The following is a 12,107-nucleotide window of genomic DNA, read 5'->3' on the forward strand; positions in this document are numbered from 1 at the left end:
GTTACGGGATGCATACAACCTACACTAACCTTTCTTTATACCAGTTCCTCTCCTCCATTGCTATCCCCTGAACCCCCTTAGCATGTATGTCTAAGAGTCCAGTTGTTTGCAGATCACCTTCTTAAGAGCTGACTACAACAGTGCGACTCTTGGCAGGACCCTCTACCCGTTTGTTCCCTATAAATAATTTGTTGTACTCCGCTTTTGTTTATAGCGCTGCAAAATCTGTTGGCACTCTACAAATAACTGATAAGAAGAAGAATAACCAATATATGTAGCTGAGAGGTTCTGTTGAGGGCTAACATCCAATGGTCTCAAGCCACTTATTCGACCAAGGTAGTCCTCTACAGTGTTTTTATTTGTAAAGTATACACCTCTGTGTGAACCAGGCACTACAAAAAGGCTGTGTTGATAGGGAAAAAATAATAATGGTAATATCCCTTTAATATGGTAAAAAGCACTTGTATGTATTTTGAGGCTATTGAGACGAAACCCACAATGTGTGGTGCATTCAAGTATAGAGCATGTATATGAAGACAGTTCACTTGTTAATCACTCACCCAAGATAACAATATCAGGCTAAGTTAACCTGCATACATTTCTTACTTGTGGTTGGCGTGTAGTCTTCCTTAATCACAGTGTAAGCATTACCTTGTGCACTGGCCTCTTACCGCCGATATGGTTGCAGTACACCTGAGGGAGACACGCTGAGCTGGTGACATCACCAGAAAGAACAACGAAAGAAAGTCCGAAAAGCGTGCAACAAGGAGGAAAAGTAGAACTTGACTTTTATTTGAATTTCTTTAAAACAACGTATTCACCAAAGGAGTCACTGGTATTAACAAGTCCAGGATAGGTTCTTCAGCCTATGCATTTCATGCCACACTTGGCACTTCGTCAGGGCTATCTCACCTATGTAACCGCCAATGATTTATACACCTGCTTCATTACATCATAAACATATGACCAAAACATTAACCATTTCACGATACCTCTTTCACTCTTAAGGTTACTACACATCTCACAACACTATCGCCTAGATTTAGAGTTCTGCGGCCAAAGGGGTGCGTTAGCTACGCATGCTTTTTTTCCCACGCACCTTTTAAATACAGCTGGTATTTAGAGTTCACAGAATAGCTGGGTTTTCAGTGCGTTAGACTCCAAAAAGGGAGCGTAGAGCATAATTTAACGCCACTGCAACTCTAGATACCAGCGGTGCTTACGGACGCGGCCAGCTTCAAAAACGTGCTCGTGCACGATTCCCCCATAGAAAACAATGGGGCCATTTGAGCTGAAAAAAAACCTAACACCTGCAAAAAAGCCGCGTTCAGCTCCTAACGCAGTCCCATTGTTTTCTATGGGGAAACACTTCCTACGTCTGCACCTAACACTCTAACATGTACCCCGAGTCTAAACACCCCTAACCTTACACTTATTAACCCCTATTCTGCCGTCCCCGCTATCGCTGGCCCCTGCATATTATTATTAACCCCTAATCTTCCGCTCCGTACACCACCGCCAACTACATTATAGCTATGTACCCCTAATCTGCTGCCCCTAACACCGCCGACCCCTATATTATATTTATTAACCCCTAATCTGCCCCCCTCAACGTCGCCTCCACCTGCCTACACTTATTAACCCCTAATCTGCTGAGCGGACCGCACCGCTACTATAATAAAGTTATTAACCCCTAATCCGCCTCACTCCCGCCTCAATAACCCTATAATAAATAGTATTAACCCCTAATCTGCCCTCCCTAACATCACTGACACCTAACTTCAATTATTAACCCCTAATCTGCAGACCGAATCTCGCCGCTACTGTAATAAATGGATTAACCCCTAAAGCTAAGTCTAACCCTAACACTAACACCCCCTTAAGTTAAATATAATTTAAATCTAACGAAATAAATTAACTCTTATTAAATAAATTATTCCTATTTAAAGCTAAATACTTACCTGTAAAATAAACCCTAATTATTATAATTATATTATAGCAATTTTAGGATTTATATTTATTTTACAGGTAACTTTGTATTTATTTTAACCAGGTACAATAGCTATTAAATAGTTAAGAACTATTTAATAGCTAAAATAGTTAAAATAATTACAAAATTACCTGTAAAATAAATCCTAACCTAAGTTACAATTAAACCTAACACTACACTATCAATAAATTAATTAAATACTTACAATTACCTACCATTAAACATAACACTACACTATCAATAAATTAATTAAATACAATATCTACAAATAAATACAATGAAATATACTAACTAAAGTACAAAAAATAAAAAAGAACTAAGTTACAAAAAATAAAAAAATATTTACAAACATCAGAAAAATATTACAACAGTTTTAAACTAATTACACCTACTCTAAGCCCCCTAATAAAATAACAAAGCCCCCCAAAATAAAAAAATGCCCTACCCTATTCTAAATTTAAAAAAGTTCAAAGCTCTTTTACCTTACCAGCCCTTAAAAGGACCTTTTGTGGGGCATGCCCCAAAGAATTCAGCTCTTTTGCCTGTAAAAAAAAACATACAATACCCCCCCCAACATTACAACCCACCACCCACATACCCCTAATCTAACCCAAACCCCCCTTAAATAAACCTAACACTAAGCCCCTGAAGATCTTCCTACCTTATCTTCACCTCGCCGGGTATCACCGATCGGTCCTGGCTCCGAAATCTTCATCCAACCCAAGCGGGGGCTAGACATCCATCATCCGGCGGCTGAAGAGGTCCAGAAGAGGCTCCAAAGTCTTCATCCTATCCGGGAAGAAGAGGCGATCTGGACCGGCAACCATCTTGATCCAAGCGGCATCTTCTATCTTCATCCGATGAGGAACTGCTTCATCGTGAAGACCTCCAGCGCGGATCAATCTTCTTCCTCCGACGTCCAACTGAAGAATGACGGTTCCTTTAAGGGACGTCATCCAAGATGGCGTCCCTCGAATTCCGATTGGCTGATAGGATTCTATCAGTCAATCGGAATTAAGGTAGGAAAATTCTGATTGGCTGATGGAATCAGCCAATCAGAATCAAGTTCAATCCGATTGGCTGATCCGATCAGCCAATCAGATTGAGCTCGCATTCTATTGGCTGTTCCGATCAGCCAATAGAATGCAAGCTCAATCTGATTGGCTGATCAGATCAGCCAATCGGATTGAACTTGATTCTGATTGGCTGATTCCATCAGCCAATCAGAATTTTCTTACCTTAATTCCGATTGGCTGATAGAATCCTATCAGCCAATCGGAATTCGAGGGATGCCATCTTGGATGACGTCCCTTAAAGGAACCGTCATTCTTCAGTTGGAAGTCGGAGGAAGAAGATTGATGATTGATGACGCCTGCACCTAACACTCTAACATGTACCCCGAGTCTAAACACCCCTAACCCTAAACACCCCTAACCTTACACTTATTAACCCCTAATCTGCCGCCACCGCTATCGCTGACCCCTGCATATTATTATTAACCCTTAATCTGCGCTCCGTAAACCGCCGCTACTTACATTATCCCTATGTACTCCTAATCTGCTGCCCATAACACCGCCGACCCCTATATTATGTTTATTAACCCCTAATCTGCCCCCCACAACGTCGCCTCCACCTGCCTACACTTATTAACCCCTAATCTGCCAAGCGGACCGCACCGCTTTTATAATAAAGTTATTAACCCCTAATCCGCCTCACTCCCGCCTCAATAACCCTATAATATATAGTATTAACCCCTAATCTGCCCTCCCTAACATCGCCGACACCTAACTTCAAACATTAACCCCTAATCTGCCGACCGGAGCTCACCGCTATTCTAATAAATGTATTAACCCCTAAAGCTAAGTCTAACCCTAACACTAACACCCCCCTAAGTTAAATATAATTTAAATCTAACGAAATAAATTAACTCTTATTAAATAAATTATTCCTATTTAAAGCTAAATGCTTACCTGTAAAATAAATCCTAATATAGCTACAATATAAATTATAATTATATTATAGCTATTTTAGGATTTATATTTATTTTACAGGTAACTCTGTATTTATTTTCACCAGGTACAATAGCTATTAAATAGTTAAGAACTATTTAATAGCTAAAATAGTTAAAATAATTACAAAATTACCTGTAAAATAAATCCTAACCTAAGTTACAATTAAACCTAACACTACACTATCAATAAATTAATTAAATAAAATACCTACAATTATCTACAATTAACCTAACACTACACTATCAATAAATAAATTAAATACAATATCTACAAATAACTACAATTAAATAAACTAACTAAAGTACAAAAAATAAAAAAGAACTAAGTTACAAAAAATAAAAAAATATTTACAAACATTAGAAAAATATTACAACAATTTTAAACTAATTACACCTACTCTAAGCCCCCTAATAAAATAACAAAGCCCCCCAAAATAAAAATTGCCCTACCCTATTCTAAATTACAAAAGTTCAAAGCTCTTTTACCTTACCAGCCCTGAACAGGGCCCTTTGCGGGGCATGCCCCAATTCAGCTCTTTTGCCTATAAAAAAAAACATACAATACCCCCCCCCAACATTACAACCCACCACCCACATACCCCTAATCTAACCCAAAACCCCCTTAAATAAACCTAACACTAAGCCCCTGAAGATCTTCCTACCTTGTCTTCACCTCGCCGGGTATCACAACGATCCGTCCTGGCTCCAAAATCTTCATCCAAGCCCAAGCGGGGGCTAAACATCCATCATCCGGCGGCTGAAGAGGTCCAGAAGAGGCTCCAAAGTCTTTATCCTATCCGGGAAGAAGAGGCGATCCGGACCGGCAACCATCTTGATCCAAGCGGCATCTTCTATCTTCATCCGATGAGGACCGGCTCCATCTTGAAGACCTCCACCGCGGACCCATCTTCTTCTTCCGACGACTTCCCAACGAATGACGGTTCAGCCAATCGGAATTAAGGTAGGAAAATTCTGATTGGCTGATGGAATCAGCCAATTAGATTCAAGTTCAATCCGATTGGCTGATCCGATCCATCAGCCAATCAGAATTTTCCTACCTTAATTCCGATTGGCTGATAGAATCCTATCAGCCAATCGGAATTCGAGGGACGCCATCTTGGATGATGTCCCTTAAAGGAACCGTCATTCGTCGGGAAGTCGTCGGAAGAAGAAGATGGGTCCGTGGTGGTCTTCAAGATGGAGCCGGTCCTCATCGGATGAAGATAGAAGATGCCGCTTGGATCAAGATGGTTGCCGGTCCGGATCGCCTCTTCTTCCCAGATAGGATGAAGACTTTGGAACCTCTTCTGGACCTCTTCAGCCGCCGGATGATGGATGTCTAGCTCCCGCTTGGGCTTGGATGAAGATTTTGGAGCCAGGACGGATCGGTGTGATACCCGTCGAGGTAACTTAGTTCTTTTTTATTTTTTGTACTTTAGTTAGTTTATTTAATTGTTTTTATTTGTAGATATTGTATTTAATTAATTTATTGATAGTGAAGTGTTAGGTTTAATTGTAGATAATTGTAGGTATTGTATTTAATTAATTTATTGATAGTGTAGTGTTAGGTTTAATTGTAACTTAGGTTAGGATTTATTTTACAGGTAATTTTGTAATTATTTTAACTATTTTAGCTATTAAATAGTTCTTAAGTATTTAATAGCTATTGTACCTGGTTAAAATAAATACAAAGTTACCTGTAAAATAAATATAAATCCTAAAATAGCTATAATATAATTATAATTTATGTTGTAGCTATATTAGGGTTTATTTTACAGGTAAGTATTTAGATTTAAATAGGAATAATTTATTTAATAAGAGAATTTATTTCGTTAGAATAAAATTATATTTAATTTAGGGGGGTGTTAGGGTTAGGGTTAAAATTAGCTTTAGGGGTTAAAAAATTTATTAGAGTAGCGGTGAGGTCCGATCGGCAGATTAGGGGTTAATACTTGAAGTTAGGTGTCGGCGATGTTAGGGAGGGCAGATTAGGGGTTAATACTATTTATTATAGGGTTATTGAGGCGGGAGTGAGGCGGATTAGGGGTTAATAACTTTATTATAGTAGCGGTGCGGTCCGCTCGGCAGATTAGGGGTTAATAAGTGTAGGCAGGTGGAGGCGATGTTGAGGGAGGCAAATTAGAGGTTAATAAATATAATATAGGGGTCGGCGGTGTTAGGGGCAGCAGATTAGGGGTACATAGGGATAACGTAGTTGGCGGCAGTGTACGGAGCGGAAGATTAGGGGTTAAACTTTTTTTATAGAGTGGCGGCGATGTGGGGGGGCCTCCGTTTAGGGGTACATAGGTAGTTTATGGGTGTTAGTGTACTTTAGAGCACAGTAGTTAAGAGCTTTATAAACCGGCGTTGGCCCAGAAAGCTCTTAACTACTGACTTTTTTCTGCGGCTGGAGTTTTGTCATTAGATTTCTAACGCACACTTCAGACACAACTCTAAATACCGGAGTTAGAAAGATCCCATTGAAAAGATAGGATACGCAATTGACGTAAGGGGATCTGCGGTATGGAAAAGTCGCGGCTGGAAAGTGAGCGTTAGACCCTTTCCTGACTGACTCCAAATACCGGCGGTAGCCTAAAACCAGCATTAGGAGCCTCTAACGCTGGTTTTGACGGCTACCGCCAAACTCTAAATCTAGGCCTCTGGTAATACATATTAGGTAAATGCTTCTAATTTACTGAAAAAACGGGCAAAAAAAACTCTCAATTTTAATTAAAACACTGACTTATTTCCAAAAAATAATGGATAGAGACGGTCATAACAACATGATCCTAATAGATTGTTGCTAATCCATATATATTTTAACATTTCAAATATTGCAATTAAATAACCTCTTTTAAATGATGTTATAATATTTTAAAGGCAAATAGATCTTGGCTTAATATTTTACACAGATGACTGGAGGTTCCAATTTATCGTACAAATATTCTTAATGCTATGGGAACAATTTTTAACTGTGTTCATTGTTTTTACTATGTGATAGAGTAAACAACAAAATATTATATTAAGTGCTGATAGCACAATTTTAGTGCAAAGTGTATTACTATATTTAGGCTTACAAAATTATAATAATAATAAGCTTATTATGATGCATATATGTGGCTAAGTGATTCAGTTAATATGTAACATTTTACAATTTAAATGTGAAAAATGAATCATGCAAAAGAAATAAAAAATGAATGATAATAGAAAATAAATGTGATGAAATCTTTGAAAACAATACTAAGGCGCCTATCTATCAAGCCGTCAACTTTCTTGCATTCAACTGCACCAATACGCTCGCCTAATATCACGACCACGGACCTGAATACGATCTCCATATTTATTAAAAAAGCTGCCAAAAAGCCGCGCGCAGAGGACTGTTATTAACTAGCAGTCATCGATCTCGCTGCTATTCGGCTTTTTACCAACTTTATTTATACCCTGTCACTAAACACTGCCACTATACTAAAATGTTTAACCCCTATCCCGCCACTCCCGGACCCCGCCACAACTTTAATAAAGTCATTAACCCCAATCCCGCCGCTCCCGAACCCCACCGCAACTAAATAAATGTATTAACCCCTAAACCCCTGGCCTCCCACATCACTACCACTTTCTAAACCTATTAACCCCTAAACCGCCAGCCCCCACATCGCCATAAACTAAATTAAGCTATTAACCCCTTAACCTAACAACCCGCTAACTTTACATTAAAATTACAACATCCCTATCTTATAATAAATTTAACCTTACCTTTAGAATTAAATTAAACTATATTAAACTATTAATTAACCTACCCTATTATACTAAAAATACATTAAACTACCAATTAAATTAACTATATTACATATTTAAAAACCTAACTGTACTCAAATTATTTAAATCTACAATTAAAAATTTTAAAATATATAAAAAACACTAAGTTACAAAAAATAAAAACCACAGTATCAAAAATAAAAAAGAATTAAACCCTTATCTAATAGCCCTATCAAAATAACCCCCCCCCAAAAAAAAATAAAAAAAAACCTAGCCTACAATAAACTACCAATGGCCCTTTAAATGTCATTTTGCGGGGCATTGCCCCAAAGAAATCAGCTACAAAAACACCCCCCAACAGTAAAACCCACCACCCACACAACCAACCCCCCCAAATAAAAATCTATCTAAAAAACCTAAGCTCCCCATTGCCCTGAAAAGGGCATTTGTATGGGCATTGCCCTTAAAAAGGTATTTAGCTCTTTTACTGCCCAGACCCTAACCTAAAAATAAAACCCACAAAAAAAAAACCCTTAAATAAACCTAACACTAACCCCCGACGATCCACTTACAGTTCTTGAAGTTCCGCTTGAACGATCCATCCAGCCGGCAAGAAGTCTTCATCCAGACGGCCTCTTCCATCTTCATCCATCCGGCAAAGTCTTCATCCATGTGGCCTCTTCCATATTCATCTATCCAGCGAGGAGCGGGTTCATCCTGAAGACATCCGGTGCAGAGCGGGTCCATCCTGAAGACATCCGACGAGGAGCTCCTCTTCAATACGGTCTCCGCTGTAAACAGGATCTTTAATGCAAGTGACGTCATCTAAGATGGCGTCCCTTGCATTCCTATTGGCTGAAAGGTTCCAATCAGCCAATAGGATTAGAGCCACTAAAATCCTATTGGCTGTTTGGAACCTTTCAGCCAATAGGAATGCAAGGAGACCATATTGTCAGGATTGCTAGTATCTCTTAATCTTGTTGTCACTGTACCTCTAATTCCGGATCTCACTTTCCCTATATAAGGTACTTTTCTTCCTTTTCTCATTGCTTGGTATTGTGCTTACCCTTTCTGGTAATCACTCTCTACAGCTCTCGTATTGCTTATGTGAATTGCTGTAACGCAAGTCTTTCAAACAGCCTGCAGTTCTGGGAAATGGCCGGATCTACTTCTTATCACTAGGCGGCGACGTCACACGCCAACGCTCGAAGTGCAAGGCGTTTCAGCTTCTCACCTAATCACCGGAGGAGAACTTTCTACGTATGATTTCTTATTTGAAACATTTAGTGACTTTCACTGATCCTGACAGAATACCAAGCCCACCTGCTACCATGGACCCAGCTGAGATGACAACTCTTATGCAGAATTTAAATCAGAGGGTTGACTTACTTACAGAGGGTTTAACCTCACTTAAAGCTGAAAATGATGCCCTTAAGGCCTACATTAAGGATTATATAGATCCAAAGATACATACATCAGAACCACATGTAAGCCTACCAGAAAAGTTTACTGGGGATAGGTCCCAGTTTAGAGACTTTAAAAATGCCTGCCTACTGCTCTTTACACTCAGACCACAGTCATATCCCAATGATAGGATACGTGTACTAACTGTTATATCCTATTTGAGAGGGGAGCCCCGTTCATGGGCTAATGCTTTCTTTGAGACAAACGAAGCCATACTTAATTCCCTATATGGGTTTTTTGCTGCAATGAGTCAATTATATGAAGACTCTTACTGAACACATCCTTCACGTTAGACAAGTTCTTTCCAGATTAAGGGATAACCACCTTTATGTTAAACCTGAAAAATGTTTATTTAATACTCAGAGCATAGCTTTTTTGGGTTATGTTATTACCTCTTCTGGAATATATATGGAGGAGACTAAGATACAAGCCATTAAAGATTGGCCAATCCTAAATCAAGGAAAGAGGTTCAACGTTTTTTAGGATTCGCAAATTTCTATCGCAAATTTATAAAAAAAAATTCCAAACACACCAAACCTCTAACCACATTAATAAAAACTACATTGCCATTTAAATGGAATCAGGAGTCACAAAAAGCGTTTGACTTCTTGAAACTAAAATTTACTACCGCACCAATACTCAAGTTTCCAAACCCTGATTGTCAATTCACTCTGGAGGTTGATGCTTCGGATGTTGCAGTGGGAGCAGTTCTTTCTCAACGTGAAGCCATTAAACAACCTCTACACCCAGTTGCTTTCTTTTCTCGGTCACTAAATGCAGCTGAACAAAACTACCCCATAGGGGACAAAGAATTGCTGGCCATTAAGCTCTCTCTTGAACACTGGAGACACCTTCTGGAGGGTACTCCTGTTCCCATCCTGATCTACACAGATCATCGGAACTTGCAATATTTAAAATGTACAAGAACTCTTTCTGCCAGGCAAGTAAGGTGGAATTTGTTCCTTTCCAGGTTCAATTATCAAATTGTTTATCGCCCAGAAAATAAAAGTCACAAAGCAGATGCTCTTTCTAGATTGTCTACTCATACACGCCAGCACACGCCAGCACACGCCTGACCAAAGTCTTATACCACAGAATAGATTCATATCTTTTATTAGTGATTCTAAGCCACAATTAATATTAGAACAAGAAAATGATCAAACAAAAATGCTGAATCTCCTCAATAAGAAACAAGATGGTCTTTATTATCTTCAGGATCTATTATACATTCCACCTGTTCGCCGACAGATGTTAGTTTAAACTGCCCATGAGTCTCTGCTGGCGGGTCATCCAGGTTTTAAAAAAACTCTACAACTCATAAACAGATCTTATTGGTGGCCTACCATGAATGCTGATGTAAAAGAACATGTTACATCATGCCATAGATGCACAATTTCTAAATCTACAAAACAAGTACCTTATGGACTTCTTCTACCCCTCAGTACTCCATCTAAACCTTGGTCACAAATAGCCATCGATTTCATAGTTGATTTGCCAAGATCCAACAATAACAACACTATCCTCGTAGTAGTAGACCTATTTAGCAAGATGTCTCATTTTATTGCATACCATAAACTACCCACTACTATGGAAACTATTCAATTACTTATAACTCATGTTTTCAAACTCCATGGTCTTCCAAATTCCATACTTAGTGACAGAGGTACTCAATTTTCCAGTAGATTATGGACAGAATTCTGTAAGATATTTAATATTGAAAAAAAACTTACAACAGCTTATCATCCTAAAAGTAACGGACAAACGGAGAGAGGTAATCAATGGATTGAACAGAACCTCAGACTCTACTGTTCTGACAAACAACATCAATGGTCCACACATCTCCCTTACGCCAAATTCTCCTATAATAATTCTGTACATTCTACGACCAATACCACACCATTCTTTACTAATTATGGTTTTCATCTGAATTTCCACCTACTCCCAGATAACCACAGCGTTTTCCCTAATGTATCCGATCTCTCTGATTCTATTTCTACTAACTTCGCCAGCATACAAGCAGCTATTGAGAAGTCTAAGGAAACACAAAAGAAGTATTATGACAGAAAAAGGAGACCACCTCCATCATATGCCATCGGGGACCTTGTATGGTTATCCACCAGCAACCTTAAGTTAAACACCCCTACCAGAAAGTTTTCTCCTCTATTTATTGGACCCTATCCTATAATTCAGATAATCAACGTCAATGCAGTAAGACTTGAATTGCCGGATAATATGAAAGTGCATCCCACTTTCCATGTTTCCCTTCTCAAACCATACAAAGCTTTAAGGGACTCTCCATTGGATTCTACTTCCCCTCAGGTCTCAATTGATCCAGAGACTGAATACGAAGTTCATGCCATCCTTGATTCCCGACGATTCAGAGGAACTCTACAGTATCTGGTCAGTTGGAAGGGTTATTCCTCAGAACATGACTCCTGGGAGCCTGCTAGTAACATCTCTGCTCCTCGTATACTTTCCATGTTTCATCGCAGGAACCCGGATCGTCCTCGTCCATGAGCACCAGTATTGCTCTTAGTTGGGGGGATACTGTCAGGATTGCTAGTATCTCTTAATCTTGTTGTCACTCTACCTTTAATTCCGGATCTCACTTTCCCTATATAAGGTACTTTTCTTCCTTTTCTCATTGCTTGGTATTGTGCTTACCCCTCCTGGTAATCACTCTCTACAGCTCTCGTATTTCTTATGTGAATTGCTGCAACACAAGTCTTTCAAAGAGCCTGCAGTTCTGGGAAACGGCCGAATCTACTTCTTATCCCTACGCGGTGACGTCACACGCCAACGCTCGAAGTTTCAGCTTCTCACCTAATCACCGGAGAACTTTCTATGTGAACAAATCTTTACCGGATATTTTTGCAACAACTTAAG

This window comes from Bombina bombina, chromosome 6 (assembly GCF_027579735.1).
Source record: "Bombina bombina isolate aBomBom1 chromosome 6, aBomBom1.pri, whole genome shotgun sequence".
Taxonomy (NCBI): domain Eukaryota; kingdom Metazoa; phylum Chordata; class Amphibia; order Anura; family Bombinatoridae; genus Bombina; species Bombina bombina.